The 16,062-nt window shown below is 38.7% G+C and overlaps 1 non-coding gene across 1 annotated transcript; it reads left to right on the top strand.

The window, feature by feature from the left end:
* Positions 1-4,274: 4,274 nt before the first annotated feature.
* Positions 4,275-4,383, top strand: LOC144714400 (small nucleolar RNA R71). The gene has a single exon (XR_013584350.1). It is a non-coding gene; the product is annotated as a small nucleolar RNA R71 (small nucleolar RNA).
* Positions 4,384-16,062: the final 11,679 nt, after the last annotated feature.

Below are 16,062 nucleotides of genomic sequence, written 5' to 3'. Positions count from 1 at the left end.
GACAAGCCTTCCCAAAGATAAGTCGAAAGGGAGACATGCCGAGAGGAGTTTTGTAAGCGGTCCTATAGGCCCATAATGCCTCGTCTAGCTTCCTAGACCAATCTGTCCCATCCGGACGCACTATTTTCCTCAAAATTTTCTTAACCTCCCGATTGCACAATTCAACTTGGCCATTGGCTTGAGGGTGATAAGGAGTAGTGACTCGATGATGGACACCAAACTTCTTGAGGAGGTTCCTAAAGTTGTAGTTTGTAAAGTGGGAACCTCCATCACTAATGATAGCTCGTGGGCATCCATATCTATAAAAGATGTTTTTCTCAATAAAATTAGTCACTACCTTACTGTCATTGGTTTTGGAGGGAATGGCTTCTACCCATTTGGAGACATAATCGACAGCCATCAAAATATATTCATAACCATTAGAACTAGGGAAGGGTCCCATAAAATCGATTCCCCATAAATCAAATATTTCTACTTCTAGGATGGGTTGTAGGGGCATTCTATCTTTCCTATTTATGTTGACGGATGCTTGGCATGCTAAAAAAGTATTATAAAATTTCTGGGCGTCATGAAATAATGTAGGCCAAAAGAAACCCGATTCAACAACTTTATGAGCTGTTACCTTGGCCGAGTAGTGTCCCCCTCCGGGTTTGGAATGACAGAATTCCAAAATGCTTCCTTGCTCGCTCTCGGGGACACACCGCCTCAAAATTTGATCCTGGCCTTGATGGAATAGCTCCGGATCTTCCCAAAAGTAAAATCGTGCATCCTTAAGCAGCTTCTTCCTCTCATGAGACGTCCATCCTGTGGGAATTTTTCCTGAAACCAAAAAATTGACAATGTGCGCGTACCAAGGAAGCGATGTTCCTTGTGCGGTTAGGACATATTCATCAGGAAATGCATCATTTATAATCTCAGGTTGGGTGCTCATGATTCGAGAGAGATGATCTGCTACTACATTTTCACACCCTTTCTTATCTTTGATCTCTAAATCAAATTCCTGCAATAAAAGCACCCATCTAATCAACCTAGGTTTGGCCTCCTTCTTCATTAACAAGTATCTAATAGCTGCATGGTCAGAAAAAACAGTAATTTTACTACCTAACAAGTAAGATCTAAACTTTTCTAAAGCAAAAATAATGGCTAGCAGTTCCTTCTCGGTAGTAGTATAATTTAGCTGCGCGTCCAGTAAGGTTCTGCTGGCGTAGTAGATAACCACGGGTTTCTTGTCGATTCGCTGACCTAACACTGCACCTACTGCAAAATCAGAAGCATCACACATTAGTTCAAAAGGAAGGGTCCAATCGGGCCCTTGCAAGATAGGCGCATTAACTAAGGCTTCCTTCAATTTATAAAATGCATCTTTAGCTTCTAGTGTTAGTTCAAACTCATTGTTCTTAGACGATAAAAGATTTGTAAGAGGTTTGGAAATTTTAGCAAAGTCAAGAATGAAACGTCTATAGAAACCCGCGTGGCCGAGGAAACCCCTAAGGGTTTTTAGGTTGGTTGGAGGTGGAAGACCCTGGATGACCTCGATCTTGGCCTTGTCCACTTCCAAGCCATGGCTGCTTACCATGTGGCCCAGCACTACTCCCTCCTGCACCATGAAATGAGATTTTTCCCAGCTTAGTACGAGGTTTGACTCTATGCACCTCTTCAATACTTTGGTGAGGCTAAGGAGGCAGTTTTCAAATGTGGATCCGAATACAGAAAAATCATCCATAAAGATTTCTAAGCACTCTCCCACTAGATCGGAGAAGAGTGCATTCATGCATCGTTGGAATGTGGCGGGTGCATTACATAGCCCAAAGGGCATACGCCTAAAGGCATATGTCCCTACGGGACTCGTGAAGGTTGTCTTCTCTTGATCTTCAGGATGAATGTTCACTTGGTTGTATCCTGAATAACCGTCAAGAAAACAAAAATATTGCTGCCCCGATAGTTTTTCTAGTATTTGATCCATGAAGGGTAGTGGATAGTGGTCTTTCTTGGTCGCCTTGTTTAATTTCCTATAATCGATGCACACCCTCCATCCAGTAGTTAGCCTCTTCTGCACTTCTTCCCCTTTTTCATTCAGCTCTACAGTCACTCCCGACTTCTTAGGAACCATATGCACCGGGCTTACCCATCTACTATCGGAGATCGCGTAGATGACGCCGGCATTAAGCCACTTTAGAAGTTCCTTTTCGAGGACTTCTCTCATATGAGGATTTAATCTCCTCTGATGTTCTCTACAAGGTCTAGCCTCCTCTTCTAAAAATATTCTGTGCTCACAAATTGAAGATGGGATTCCTTTAATGTCATCGAAAGTCCAACCTATAGCTGATTTATGCTCTTTAAGCACCTTGAGTAGGTTCTCTTCTTGTGTTGGAGTGAGGGATGAAGATATGATCACAGGTAAATTTTTTGTGCTGTCTAAATATGCATATTTCAGGGTAGAGGGAAGTGGTTTAAGTTCTGGATTGGTTTCTACTTCTGTGGAGTCTAGGAGCTCGTCATCTAGCTCTCTACTTTCTATGTGGGATAAGTATTCTATCATTCCTTCTTCTTCTCCCTTATGTTCTGTACAGAAGTTGAGCTCTTCATTGCTCCCTAAGGGGCACTTCATCATTCTAGAAATGTCAATTTGGACTCTCTCTTTCCCTATCTTAAACTCTACAGTCCCTTTTTCCCAGTCCATGATCGTCATAGCCGTTACTAAAAATGGTCTTCCTAGAATAATAGGAGCTAAACTAAGGCTTCCTGAAATTTTTACGTCGGTCACTATAAAATCTACAGAAATTTCACAATTTTCTACAGTAATGGTGACATCAGTCAATCGTCCTTCAGGTTGCCTAACAGTTCCGTCGGCTAAAAGTAGGTCCATATGGATCTCTTCAAGCTCCCCGAAGCCATATTCCTCATATAATGCCATCGGAATGATGCTAATGCTTGCTCCCGTGTCTAATAAGACTTTTGAGAAAGTCTTTCCTCCTATGTCACAGGTGATAAAAGGGGCACCAGGATCCCTCTTTTTTATAGGGATGTCATTTAAAATGCTAGACGCATTTTCAGAAAGTTTCGCTACCTCCCTATTCTTTCTATTAGTACAAGAATCCTTAAGATATTTCTTAAGCGATGGTGCACAACTAAGCATGTCCTCTACTGTGACTGTCATTGTGGCTTTTCTAAAATTCTCTAATAACCTGTTTTCATAATTAAGCACAGGTTTTTTCTTTCTTAAGGCAGTTGGGTAAGGTATGTGCTGCCCACTTGCGGAAGGTAGAGGCTCTTCAATGTAGGGGGGCTCCTCTCCATTTTCCTCCCTTGACTCATTCCTCTTCTTAGAATTCTCTAAAGAATTCTGGTAAGGATCCTGAAGTTCCTTTCCATTCCTCAACCTTGAGACTGCCAGAACTTCAGGATCTGATTCACCCATTTCGTCATGGCTAGAATGTTGAATATGATGCAAATTGCATGGATTTATAACTGGTTTTGTAGGAAATCGATGAGACGTGCAAGGGGGGTCTGCAGGTATACCTTGCTGTTCAGAATGTGCAGACCTGAAGCTCTCTAACATCTTCCTCATCTGTTCTTGAGACTCCAGCATTTGCTTCGTTTGAAACTCCATCATCATTTGTATCTTCATCTCCATCTCCGCCCGCAACTTTTGGTTTTGCTTCTCTATCATATCTGAAATGACGGGGGTAAATGAAGAAAAATCAGGTTGGTTCTGAGATGGAACCTGATACTGCTGCTGAGGTCTGGGCTGAAATGACTGCCTTTGTTGGAATGGAGGTTGAGTTGCCGGCTTGCTCCCTTGGTGGAAAGTCTCTCCGTTTTGGAAATTTTGCCGCTTTTGACTTGCCCATGGTTGTTGCGGCTGGTTGAAGGCTTTAACCTCTTCTTCCATGGCTTGGCAAGCTCCGTCTTCATGCTCCCTGCTAAAGCAAAGAGAGCAAATCTTAGCTTTCACTATAGGCGAGTTACCCAAGAAGACGTTCTTCAAGGTGGAGGTGAGCTCCTCCAATTTCTGGTTGGTTTCTTTTAGGTTCGCCTGCAGCTCTCCCTCCTTGGCGTAAACCTGCAGAACCCCTGCTCTTTTTGGCTGCAGGTTTCTCCCATTCTGATTGGCTCCAATCTCCTGCAAGTCAGTTTCTGCAACTCTCTCCAAAATATCAAAAACCTCATCCTCGTATGCGGTGTAAAACGTTCCACCCGTAGCGAGATTTACTTTGTTTTTCATAAAATCAGAGAGAGATTCATAAAATATTTGGGCTAGTTGACATTGCTCAATGCCATGGTGAGGACATTTCCTCAACAAATCATTGAATCTCTCCCATGTCTCACTAAAGGCTTCTGCGTCATGAGGATGGAAATTGTGAATTTCTCTTCTATAAAAATTCATTTTGGAGGGAGGGTAAAATTTCTGCAGAAATTTTCCTTGCATCTCTTCCCAAGAATTAAAAGTGATTCCTAGATTACGATACCATGCAAACGCTTTATCTTTAAGAGTTAGTGGAAAATATTTCATTTTTAACATCTCCGTAGATATTCCAGGAACATTTTGAGAAGAGCATCTAATATGAAAATCATCAAGGAATTCTAACGGATTCTGTGCAGGTAATCCGTTAAATTCAGGTAGAGAATTGATCAATGCATTATCGTATCGAAACAAGATAACTTTACCGATGTTCAGATTTACATCGGTTTGTCGTAAGCTTCCGGATGGTGTAGACCTATCCAACATAGTTCTTCTCCTCTCATTCTGCTGATGTATGCCTTCAGCCATATTTCTCTTCTGAATTTCTGGTTCTGTGACTGTAGAATCCGGGGTGGCGTCTCTACTCATTTTTTCTGCAGACTTCTCACCAGCTCCTGAGCGTGTTACTACCATAAATCTTCAGCAAAATGTTAGCAGACGATGAGCTGAGGATTTTAAAGTCCTTCAGCTTAAGAGGATAATAAAGAATGACTGTAGATTCAGAAAAACAAAAATTCCTACTGTAATACCGTGCTCCCAGGCAACGGCGCCAGTTGATAAACTCAATTTTAGGGTGTTTTTTTACTGGTTATTTGTCAGTTGAATTCGTGTGAGGATTGAGCTTATGCAACGAAATTTATAACCTCACAGCCTTTGGCAAGCAAGGGTCGATCCACAGGAAGCAGAGAAAACAGCAGAAAATTCTTTTCTATTAAATCAGTCTATTCAGTTCTCTAATTCCAAGTGTTAATCTCTGTAGAAATTTTCTTCAGAATAAGTTGCAGAGAATTCCTTAAAAGTATTGATTCAGCTAATTCTTCAGTCAAATTATCTTTAGTTAAGTTTTACGGAGATATCTTGGCAAAACTCAATTGAGCAGAACCGTCAGCAGAGAAATTTTCTTTGTTGACGGTTCGCTTACGCCCTGTGAGGCAATTGAGCAAACACCCTGCGGGTGTTTGTGCACGCACGAACGCCGGCGCGCGGGTGAGCCTGCTCGCGGCTCTACTGCGTTCGGGCGAGCCTGCGCGCGGCGCTGCTGCGGCGAGCTGGCGCTGGCGTTGTTGCGCGGCGAGCCTGCTCGCGGTGCTGATTCGCGCGGGCGAGCTTGCTCGCTGCTTGGATTGCTGGCAACCTAGGCTGGGTTGCTAGCAGTTGGAAATTCTGCAGGGAAGGATTTCACGAGCGGATGCGAGAACAATGAAACTTTTGCTAGACAGAATGGAAAACGATTCAATCAACTATGGGATTCGAAATCAAACGTAACCAAAGGAACAACAGAAATTGGAAATGCTGAAGACACAGCTTGTGATCTTCAGCCCAACCCTGATTGTCCTAGAAGGGAGAAGAAGATTGTACCAAAACCGAAACGCTCACGCCTCCTTGTGTCACTCCTTCCAGGCAAGGCAGCGATCGTCGTGCTCCAGCTACTCCTCGGCTTGCTTCTCTCCCAGCTCCAATGCTCATCAGCCTTGGAGGGTCTGCAGAAATCCTTTCTCTCCAAGCCCTAGCTTCCTTGAGAGAAATTCTGGAGAACCTAAAATCAACTCTCAAGAGAGTATTTATAGGTTTCTCTTAAGTCATGCCCAGGGGCATTTTCGTAATTTCTGCTTCTTTGAATTTTTCCCCGCTCCTCTTGATCCTCGTCTCTTTCCTTGATCTTCTTAACCTGTCTCTGAATGTTTACTAACCAGAAAATGTTAAATATATTCCACTTGATTCAAAGGTTCAAGTGGGGTTAGTGATTTTATAAAATGATGCATATGCATGATATTAGCATGAATTAAGATTATAATTTTGATGAATGAAAACTAAAAAGTTTAATTATTTGATGACATATTTGAGAGTCATCAGATGTCGTGATCGATCGACTACCACCACAGCGGTGAGATCCCCTGCCATGAGGACATCACTGATGTCATAAAAGGAGCTGCCGCAGACTTGACAAAAGTCTCTACGTTCATTATCAACGCAGGATCTCTAGAGAGCAACCACCCTCTCAACCGATGCACTGTCGTCGACAATCTCGTTCGGCGTCATCGGACTTCTGTACCATAGAGCTGCGTGCCCCCCAGAAAATGTTCCTGACCTTCCACCCGTAGTCGTGCAACTTGGCATGATGTACCCTAACCCCTCGGTGGTGCACTCTTGGATCTTCTCGTGCCAAGGAGCCATCGTACCTGCCGTTCTCAATGTTCTCCGCCAAATCTCGATGGTCAACTCTTCGTTGCCGCCCACGACCAGCCGCCCGGCCCAACCTTCCACAGTCGTTCACCAGGGATCCAACCTCTAGAAGTAATTGTAGGGGCTCCTGTGCAGATGCGATGACCGACATCTTCGTACACCAGCATTCTAACTGTGGTCTGTTGATAATTTGCGAATTATAATGTTTAATTGATGCATATTACATTACATATATGTTTTTTGATGGCCATATTTGCATGTTATCATATATAAATGGAGATAAATAACTTACACCTTGATTTTATTATTGTTATTAATGTTTAGTGTTTTTTACATGGTATTTGACCTTTATGCATTGAATAAATATTTTTACATGGCTAAGAATACTTGGCTAAAGGTTGGTAAGGGTTTTACTAATTTTTGGGAAATTTTTCCATATTTTCTGATAATTTTCTGACCAATATTTAGCCAAGAAATAATTTTACATATTTAAAGAATACATATTTTATTTATTTGGCATTTTAGAAAGCGATATATATATATACATATATATCACGTGGCATCCATCTCATTCGCCCAAAATTTGGGTGAATGAGGTGGATAAAGGTCAGATACCATGCCACGTTGGTGCGTTTTAAGACAATTATTTGGTCATCATGGCATCGCGCATTGCGATGCCATAATGAGCCAATAATGCTCTCTCTCTCTCTCTTGTTATTAAAAAAGCAGGATTTGTTTTTTTATAGTTTATTTTAGTTAACTTTATTGTCCAATAATTGCATACGGAGAATCGATCTCTGCATGCGTTTATTAAACAAGTTTTTTCCTCGTACGCTTAGTTGGGTAGCCGCGTACATTGATTTCACCTGGCTACCGACACACGTGCATTTAGGATAACAAAAGGATTCACCTTTTATTTAATACACGCCTAGTAGATTCACCGGGTACATTAAATGCACACGTAAATCGACACTGTGTGTATTAAAATGTTGCGGTAAGCTCACCTCATTATTATTATTTTTTGAAAAAGAGCGACGTGGCGCTTTGTGAGCCATTTAAATGAAGCATCATTCTCCAATGATTGCACCCTATGGAAGCACACAACCACGTGTCAGAACGCAATCCGAGGGCCGAGAAAATGAGGAAAAAGGCCACGACGAATCAGAAAATCCTATTTTTGTCTACTTGGATGAGAGGTAAAATTAATCCGACGGCTAGGATTAAGTCCCAGTAAAATGACGATATCTTGAGATCTGACTGTCCTATTGAGCTGAAATTTTGACGGCATGTTTGTCTTTGTCCCCTCTATGATCCATATGGTTGAATTTTTAAATAGAGGTCTGGAAGAAGGCAAAATTCACTTTTTAAAGCTCTCCCAAGGATTTGGCCGAGAAGTACACAAGAGTTGCTTTGGAAGTCGGCAGATCCTGATTCATCATTGAAAGTCATAAGTTTCTAATTTGTATTTTGAACTTCTTCTTAAAAAATTCTAAAACGCCATGGCATGGGCAAAATGTACAAGCCCTTGAAGTTGATTTGAAATTAAATTAGCATTAATGATTTTGATTCAACATCCGATTTTTAATCTTTAGTTATAGAATGTTTTGGATTCATTCTGCATTTTTAGATTTTTAGATTAGGGTCGAATTTCACTTTTCCACAAATTTTTCTACTTTCTCTCTATAGGTTAATTCGTCTACTTTCTCTCACTAGATTTGGAAATTGATTGTTTGGAAATTTAACTCAATATATAAAAATTCGTCCATCTTAAAGGCCAATTTCAAAATCCCTTTCTTGATTATTAATTCCCACTTTTAATACATCAAAATTGGCTTAAAATTTTATCATAATTGGAAAGTTAGTAATCCAAATTAATCTGATCTTGTAATTAAAATTGTCCTATCTTGAGTGTCTTGACCAAAAATATTAAAATCAAAAATAAGTTTCTACTTAATTTTAATTAATTGTAACATACTTAAAGTCTATTAAGAGTAAAATCAATTCATTCTTGAATTACATTATTTAAAATCAGATAAAAATTATTGCTTAGTGCCTCCCTATGGTTTGACCCCTCAGTTGCTCTATATATATTATTTCGTTATTAAGGGTTATTATTAATTTTATTGCATTTCTAAAAGCCCAAACAACGACGTAATTTTACATCGATTTTAGGCTTATTATCTGTCAATTTCAGTCGTCAGCTCTAAAGTGGTTGTCTGCGATCGGCCTTCTGGCCGTCCAGCTGTCTGCCTGCTTGACCCTTAGACATGGTTGTTCCATTCTTTTTGTGTGAATTTGTGCAAATTGTTTGTTCTGTTCTTTCTATGAAAATTTGTGCAAATTGTTTGTTCTGTTCGGTTTTCAAAACCGAGCAAGAACATATTCGAGTAGAACTTTGCACAGCCCCGTGTGTAGTTCTTTTGTTTGCTTTGTGCGAATTTTGTTCTTGTTTTGTGCGAATGTGCAAATTTTGTTTGTTTTTTTGTAAAGAACATAACAAGGCCCAATGCAGTTCTTTTGTGCAATTTTGTTTTTGTTTAAAATGAACAGAACAGAACAACCATGTCTACTGAGCCTCCACGATCGCTCGCCGGGAATCCAAACCACTTGAAGAAATCATAATAGCAGGTTGCGGATAAGGGGAGTTGCTGTGTGGTAGCATTGACCAACCCTTGGGTCACCTTGGCCCACGGGAACCTCCCCTTCTTTTCACATGGGGCTCATCAACATCCCCTGCCGGGACCTACTAAAGGACTCTCCCACAGTGGCATTGTTGACTCCAAAATTGACAGTGATAAATATGTGCATTTCTAGCTAATTTATCTACTTTATCTTTATCCGCATATACGATCAAAATTTATGTTAAGTTATTAAAAATCATGAATGAAATCATCTTTTTCTAATTTTGAGTTAGTTATTGTCATTTGTGGGACTAACCCCACCTAACTCGATATATTAAGTAGAATGAAAATCACTCCCTTCTTAGTTTATGTGACATAAGTGGGAATTAGGGGAAACTTTCATGACTAAAGGGGATAAGTAAATGAAATAGAAGCTATTTGGCCCAAAGGAGCAGGCCCAGCCATGACCCCGGGCGAAGAAAGGAGGCCCATATCAAGACAGCTGGCTCTAGTCTAAAGGCCCACTAAAGAAGCTCCACTAAGCCCACTAAGAGAGGCATCTTGGGCAAAATAAAAGAGGACAAGGGGAAAGTTCAGTCATGATTATTTATGAGCATTTAAGGTGCTTGGATGCTGACTGGAGGACACCCTTGGATGTGGATCCAAGCCATAGAAGAAGATCTAGCCATTCAATCCACAAATCATTGAAGGGTGGAGACGAAAAGATACCACAAATCATTGAGGACACCCTTTAATGGTAATGAAGGAAATAATTCGTGAACGTCCCTGGGGTATTTCAAAAGGCTCAATGCTGATTGGAGGACCATAATGGATGTGGATCATGACCCAGAAAAGAAGATCTGGCTATCCAATGTATTAAAAATCTAATGGCTCTCATTTGCTCTCTTTTCCTATATAAACCCCTTCACCCTATTGTAATATTCATATTGTGATTCAATCCAAAGTAATGTTTTGTAGTCTAAGTGCAATTGAGACATAGATCCATTCAGCTCAGTGAGTGCCAGTCTGAGCAGGAAGCAACCAAGGCTGAAGAAGCAGGTGTAGAGGTGAAGTCCCTTGAGCCTTGGAGGGTGTGACAAAGAGGTTACCTTCTTATTTTTTTTTCCACTCATACCTGTTCGTCTTTTTCTTATTTTTTTTGCAGCTATCCAACATCCAGGTAGTTCCAAGGCATCCAACCACGCTCAAAAATTAAATCTAGAACTCATTATAGAGTGAAGTTAGTGCAGGCCCATTTGTCTCTCTCCTTCGCCAAGCCACTTCCCTCATTTAGCATTCAGACTTAGCCAAATTTTGACTACGTCCAGAGCGCTAGTCTCTTTCATTTTCTATTTTATTTTGGCCTTAAAATATTCCTTAAAAATCCCAAAAATGCATTTTCTGCCTACCAATTTTTTATAAATATTTTAATTATATTTACATTTTCTTTGTTTATATTTTTATTAGTTATTTATCTCTAGATGTAGTAAACCCACTTCTAAAATTTGTAAAAATATAAATAAATCACAAATTTGGAAAAACCCTTGCTCCCTGTGGATAGACTCTTACTCTCCCTACGCTAGTAAGGTTATTGTACAATTTTGTTGTTTTAATTCAGATAAGCCAACAACACTAATTAGTAAAGTTAAATCATCACTAATTACCTCTAAAATACGAGTTATCAGGCATCCTCTGTGCTCTATCTTTGTTTTGAAGCTTACTCCAGGTCACTTCTCTTCCATGTTCCTCTTTATTCTTCAGCTTAATTACCTGCATCAGTGCCAACCTCCTTGCTCGTCCAACCATGAATTATATCATTGATCTAGCCACCTATCCCATTTAGAGTATAAGTTTATTCTTCCATGTCGAAATAGACTTCTTACTAATGACACATGTGGACACACATGGGCAGTGATTGCTTCTCCACTATGTCATTCCTTGATCAGATCTGTCAGGTCTTTCGGAGCCTGCCCCACCCCTAGATTTGTCATGTCCATCTATTGGTCTATTGATATAGTTGGTGACTTTTAAGTGATCTTTGTTGAATTTTCATAATGATTGCATCATACCATCACACATGCCATATGCCCGCCTCTGTAGTGTAACACAAATTGACTATCTCGTCGCATTGTATTACATGAATTTGTTTATCAAATTTAACCAAGATGTTGTAGATATGTGTCCAGGACAATTGGGTGATTAGCTGAGAGAAGTCCCACTTCATGGTAGATGAGGGAATTGTGCTAGGGCATCATATCAGCAAGGATGGACTAAGGGTGGACAGGGACAAGGTCAAGGTCATTAAGAACATCCTACTGCCCACGACCCTAATGCACGTTGGGGATTTCTAGGATATGGTGGCTTCTACAATATATTTATAAAGGATTTCGCTAAGATCTCTAAACTTTTTGCTAGTTTACTTTCTAAAGATACATTGTATGTTTTTGACAGAACTGGTGAAGCATCCTTCTCGTAGATTAAAGAGGCTTTGATTCAAGCACCAGTTTTACAAGCTCCATAGTGGAATAAACATTTTGAAATCATGTGTGATGGCTCTGACTATGTAGTAGGAGCCATTCCAGGCCAAAGAATTGATAAGAAGCCAGGTGTCATATACTACGCAAGCAAAACTTTAGGAGGAGCACAGGTAAGCTATTCAACCAAAGAAAAAGAATTACTTGCTATTATTTTTGCCTTAGAAAATGTTAGTTCCTATATTTTAGGTAGTAAATTAACTAGTTTTTCATATGATACTGATTTAAATGTTTTACTAAAGAAGAAATAAGCTAATCCTAGACTAATACGGTGGATTTTACATTTACAAAAAATTGATTTGGAAATGAAGGATAAACTTTGAATAGACAATACCGTAGCAGATCAACTGCATAGATTATCTACATAATTACCTATCCCTATCCATAAAATATTTCTTGAAACATACATACTGGCAATTCATGGTAAAACACTTACATGTTATGCTCATATTGTAAAATTTCTTGCACGTGGTTATTTCCTAATGTTTGGGATGTTAATGATGGTAAAACCTTTTATAAATATGATAACTACTATTACTACGATGAACTTAAATGTTTTAAAACTAGGCGTTGACCACATGCTTAGAAGATGTGTACCCAAGGAGGAACAATGAAGTATATTAGATGATTGCCATTCTTCTTTATGTGGTGAACATTATGCCCCAAAATTAGCAGCATTTAAATTTTTAAATTGTGGGTTCTTTTGGCCAAGTTTATTCTCTGATGCTTTTAAGTTCTACTCTAATTGTGTTAAGTGTCAAGCTGCAGTAAATATTAAAAAGAAAGATAAATTCCACTACAGTACATTATTGATGTAGAGATCTTTGACCCATGGAGAATTACTTTATGGCACCATTCCAAAATTCAGATGGACATAAGTACATCTTGATGGGAGTGGATTATGTATCCGGATGGGTTGAACCAATCCCCACTAGGTCAAATGATCATAAAGTAGTTCTTAAATTAATTCAACAACAAATATTTGCAGGTGTGGCTCTCCTAGAGCAATTGTAAGTAATGGGGGAGTCATTTAAATATGTTGAGCCCCATATTTAAAGAAATATGTGGTTCAGAATAGAATCAAAACCCCATGTCATCCACAAGCCAATGGTCAAATTGAGAATTCAAATAGGGAGATTAAGAAGATTATTCAAGACATTATTCGGCCTGATGGAAAGGATTGGTCAGTTACGCTCTATGATACTCTATGGGCATATAGAACTGCCTACAAAACACCCTTAGGAATGTCTCCTTACAGTGTTTTTTTAGTATGCCTTGTCACCTTATAATGGAAATAGAGCATAGCTCATTGGGATATAAAAAAACTTGATTTCTCTTTAGATGCAGCAGAAAAACAACATTTGTTGTAGTTGCATGAGCTCTAGGAGCGAAGGAGTGAAGGTTATGAAAACTCGAGAATTTATACATCCAGGATGAAAATTTTTCATGACAATAACATTAGGTGCAAGAACTTTTGAAAATATCAAAATGTATGGCTTTATAATTATAAATTGAAGCTTTTTTAGTAAAGTTGAAATCAAAATAGGGCACACCATTTACAATTACTGATATCTATTAAAATGGAGCAGTTTTGATCTGTGATCCTAAGACGGAGAAAGAGTTCAAAGTAAATGGCATGTGGTTAAAGCCTTATATAGAAACAGAAATATTACCACCACGTACTACAATGATCTTGGAAAATCCGTCTACAACAACTGAACAGGAGTCACCGCCTTAGGTCTTGCATTCTATTTTATATTTGATTGCAATTTAATTCAAAAATAATGGGAACTAATCTATTTCCTTAGCTGACTATTTTTTTGTTGCTGTCCTGCTTTGAATTTTTAAATTTTAAGAATCAACAAGAAGAAGCATAATTCTTACATAACCAACGACGAGATGTAGACTCAACACTATTACATTTTGCAAAATCGTGTATTACGCCGACTCTGGTTTCCAATTCTGAACCTCTGAATTATGTTTATCTTCATATATATCCATTGGCGACATGGCATGGTTAAGTGGGGGAAGAACATTTTATGTTCTTAGACTTCCAAGCATTTGTTTTGAATTATGATGTCATAATCTAAGCATTGCAGGGCTTTCTCTCATAAACTCCATTTACAAACACAATCCCACCTGTGGAAGATCCTCTTTGTCCATTAATCGAAATTACATTTGTAGGAAAGTTTATGCTCGTCATGATCTGTTTATTATTATTCTTCTTCTTTCTGATCTTCTGTATCATCGTCTTGATCTTCTTCGTCTAATTTCTGATTTATGCTGTTCATGATCACCTTCTTCTTTCTTCTTTCTTCTGATCTTCTGATCTTCTGATAAAGTGGCTTTATAGCGCAACATGACCATGCAAATATAAAACAAATTGTGATTTTACATAATGTGGGGATCAATTTCCAAATGGCTAGGGCATCTAGTGGGTATGTAGGGGATAGGAAAATTGAAGGATTGAAGCAATATGACTCAAAAAGGTAGAGAGTTGAGCGATTTAAGGACCCCTATTGTGCCACCATTTCATTGAGGCGATCCTACTTGAACGTTCTATTCTCTCATTGAGTCAATTCTACCTTAGGGTGGAAGATGGGCATTTCTCCAAGCTCTAAAGCACAGAATTTCCATTTCATTGATTATCTATACACCCAACTAGTTATTCCATTTGTCATTCCATATGCCTTACACCTATCATTCCATTTTCATGAACCTTTCTCCAACCCACAGCTGTTCTTGAGGTAGCCATCTCCCAAGCCATTCTATTTCCCTTTCTATGGGATCATCATTTTTTTCCCACCTCTATCATAATTTTTGCCAAATTTTGCTCTTCAACTTCTTAATACCTTCTACTCTCTTCCATGATTTTGGATAATGCTCTAACTAGAGTTGATTATCACACTCTATCATCACTAGAGTTTATCCCTAAAAAAAAAGGGTCCTCAACTTCAGTTTGAATTTCTAAAATATATTCATTAGGAAAATCATCGTGGATAGGCATAGATAATTCTGTAGATAATTTAGAAAGATGATCTGCAACTGTATTATCTATTCCACATTTGTCCTTGATTTCTAAATCAAATTATTGTAAAAGTAAAATCCATCATATTAATCTAGGATTGGATTCTTTTTTATTTAATAAAAATGTTAAAGCTGCACGATCTAAAAAAACAATTATTTTACTACCTAACAGATAAGAACGAAATTTTTCTAAGGCAAAAATAATAGCAAGCAACTCTTTTTCAGTTGTTGAGTAGTTTACCTATGCTCCTCCTAAAGTTTTGCTTGCGTAGTAGATGGCAACTAGCTTCTTGTCAATTCTTTGTCCTAAAATAGCTCCCACTGCACTCTCAAAGGCATCACACATGATTTCAAAAGGTTTACTCCAATCTAGGGCTTGTAAGATTGGTGATTGAATTAAAGCATCTTTAATCTGCAAGATGGATGCTTTAGCATTTTCATTAAAAACAAACAATGTATCTTCAAAAAGCAAATCAGTTAAAGGTTTAGAAATTTTAGCAAAATATTTAATTAATCTTTTGTAGAAGCCAGCATGCCCTATAAATCCCCTAAGTTGTTTTAGGGTTGTGGGTAGGGGGAGGTTCTTGATGACCTCGACCTTGGCCCTGTCCACCCTTAGTCCATCCTTGCGATATGGTGCCCTAGGAATATTCCCTCCTCCACCATGAAGTGGGACTTCTCCCAACTTAACACCAGCCTGTTCTGTACACATATCTGCAACACCTTGGTTAAATTAGATAAACAACTATCAAATGATGAACCGATGACTGAAAAATCATCCATAAATTTTTTTATGAATTCCCCTCCTAAATCAGAAAACATAGGACTCGTACACCTTTGAAAAGTAGCTGGTGCATTGCATAACCCAAAAGGCATCCTTTTAAATGCAAAAGTAACTACTGGACATGTCAATGTTGTTTTTTCCTGATCACTTTTGTTAATTTCAATTTGGCTATACCCTGAATGTCCATCTAGAAAACAAAAAAAAATTTGGCCTGAAAGTCTTTCAAGAATCTGATCAATGAATATTAATGGATAATGATCTTTCTTTGTTATCGAGTTAAGCTTCCTGTAATCTATGCATACTCTCCAACTAGAAGCTACTCTAGTTTGAACTTCATTTCCATTTTCATCCTTAGTCACTTTTATTCATGTTTTATTAGCCGCTGCATGTTTAGGACTTACCCTTAGGCTATCTGAAATGGCATATATGAAATCAGCTTTTAGCCATTTT

This window comes from Wolffia australiana, chromosome 1 (assembly GCF_029677425.1).
Source record: "Wolffia australiana isolate 7733 chromosome 1, ASM2967742v1".
NCBI lineage: Eukaryota > Viridiplantae > Streptophyta > Magnoliopsida > Alismatales > Araceae > Wolffia > Wolffia australiana.
This window is presented reverse-complemented; position numbering and strand designations above follow the sequence as displayed.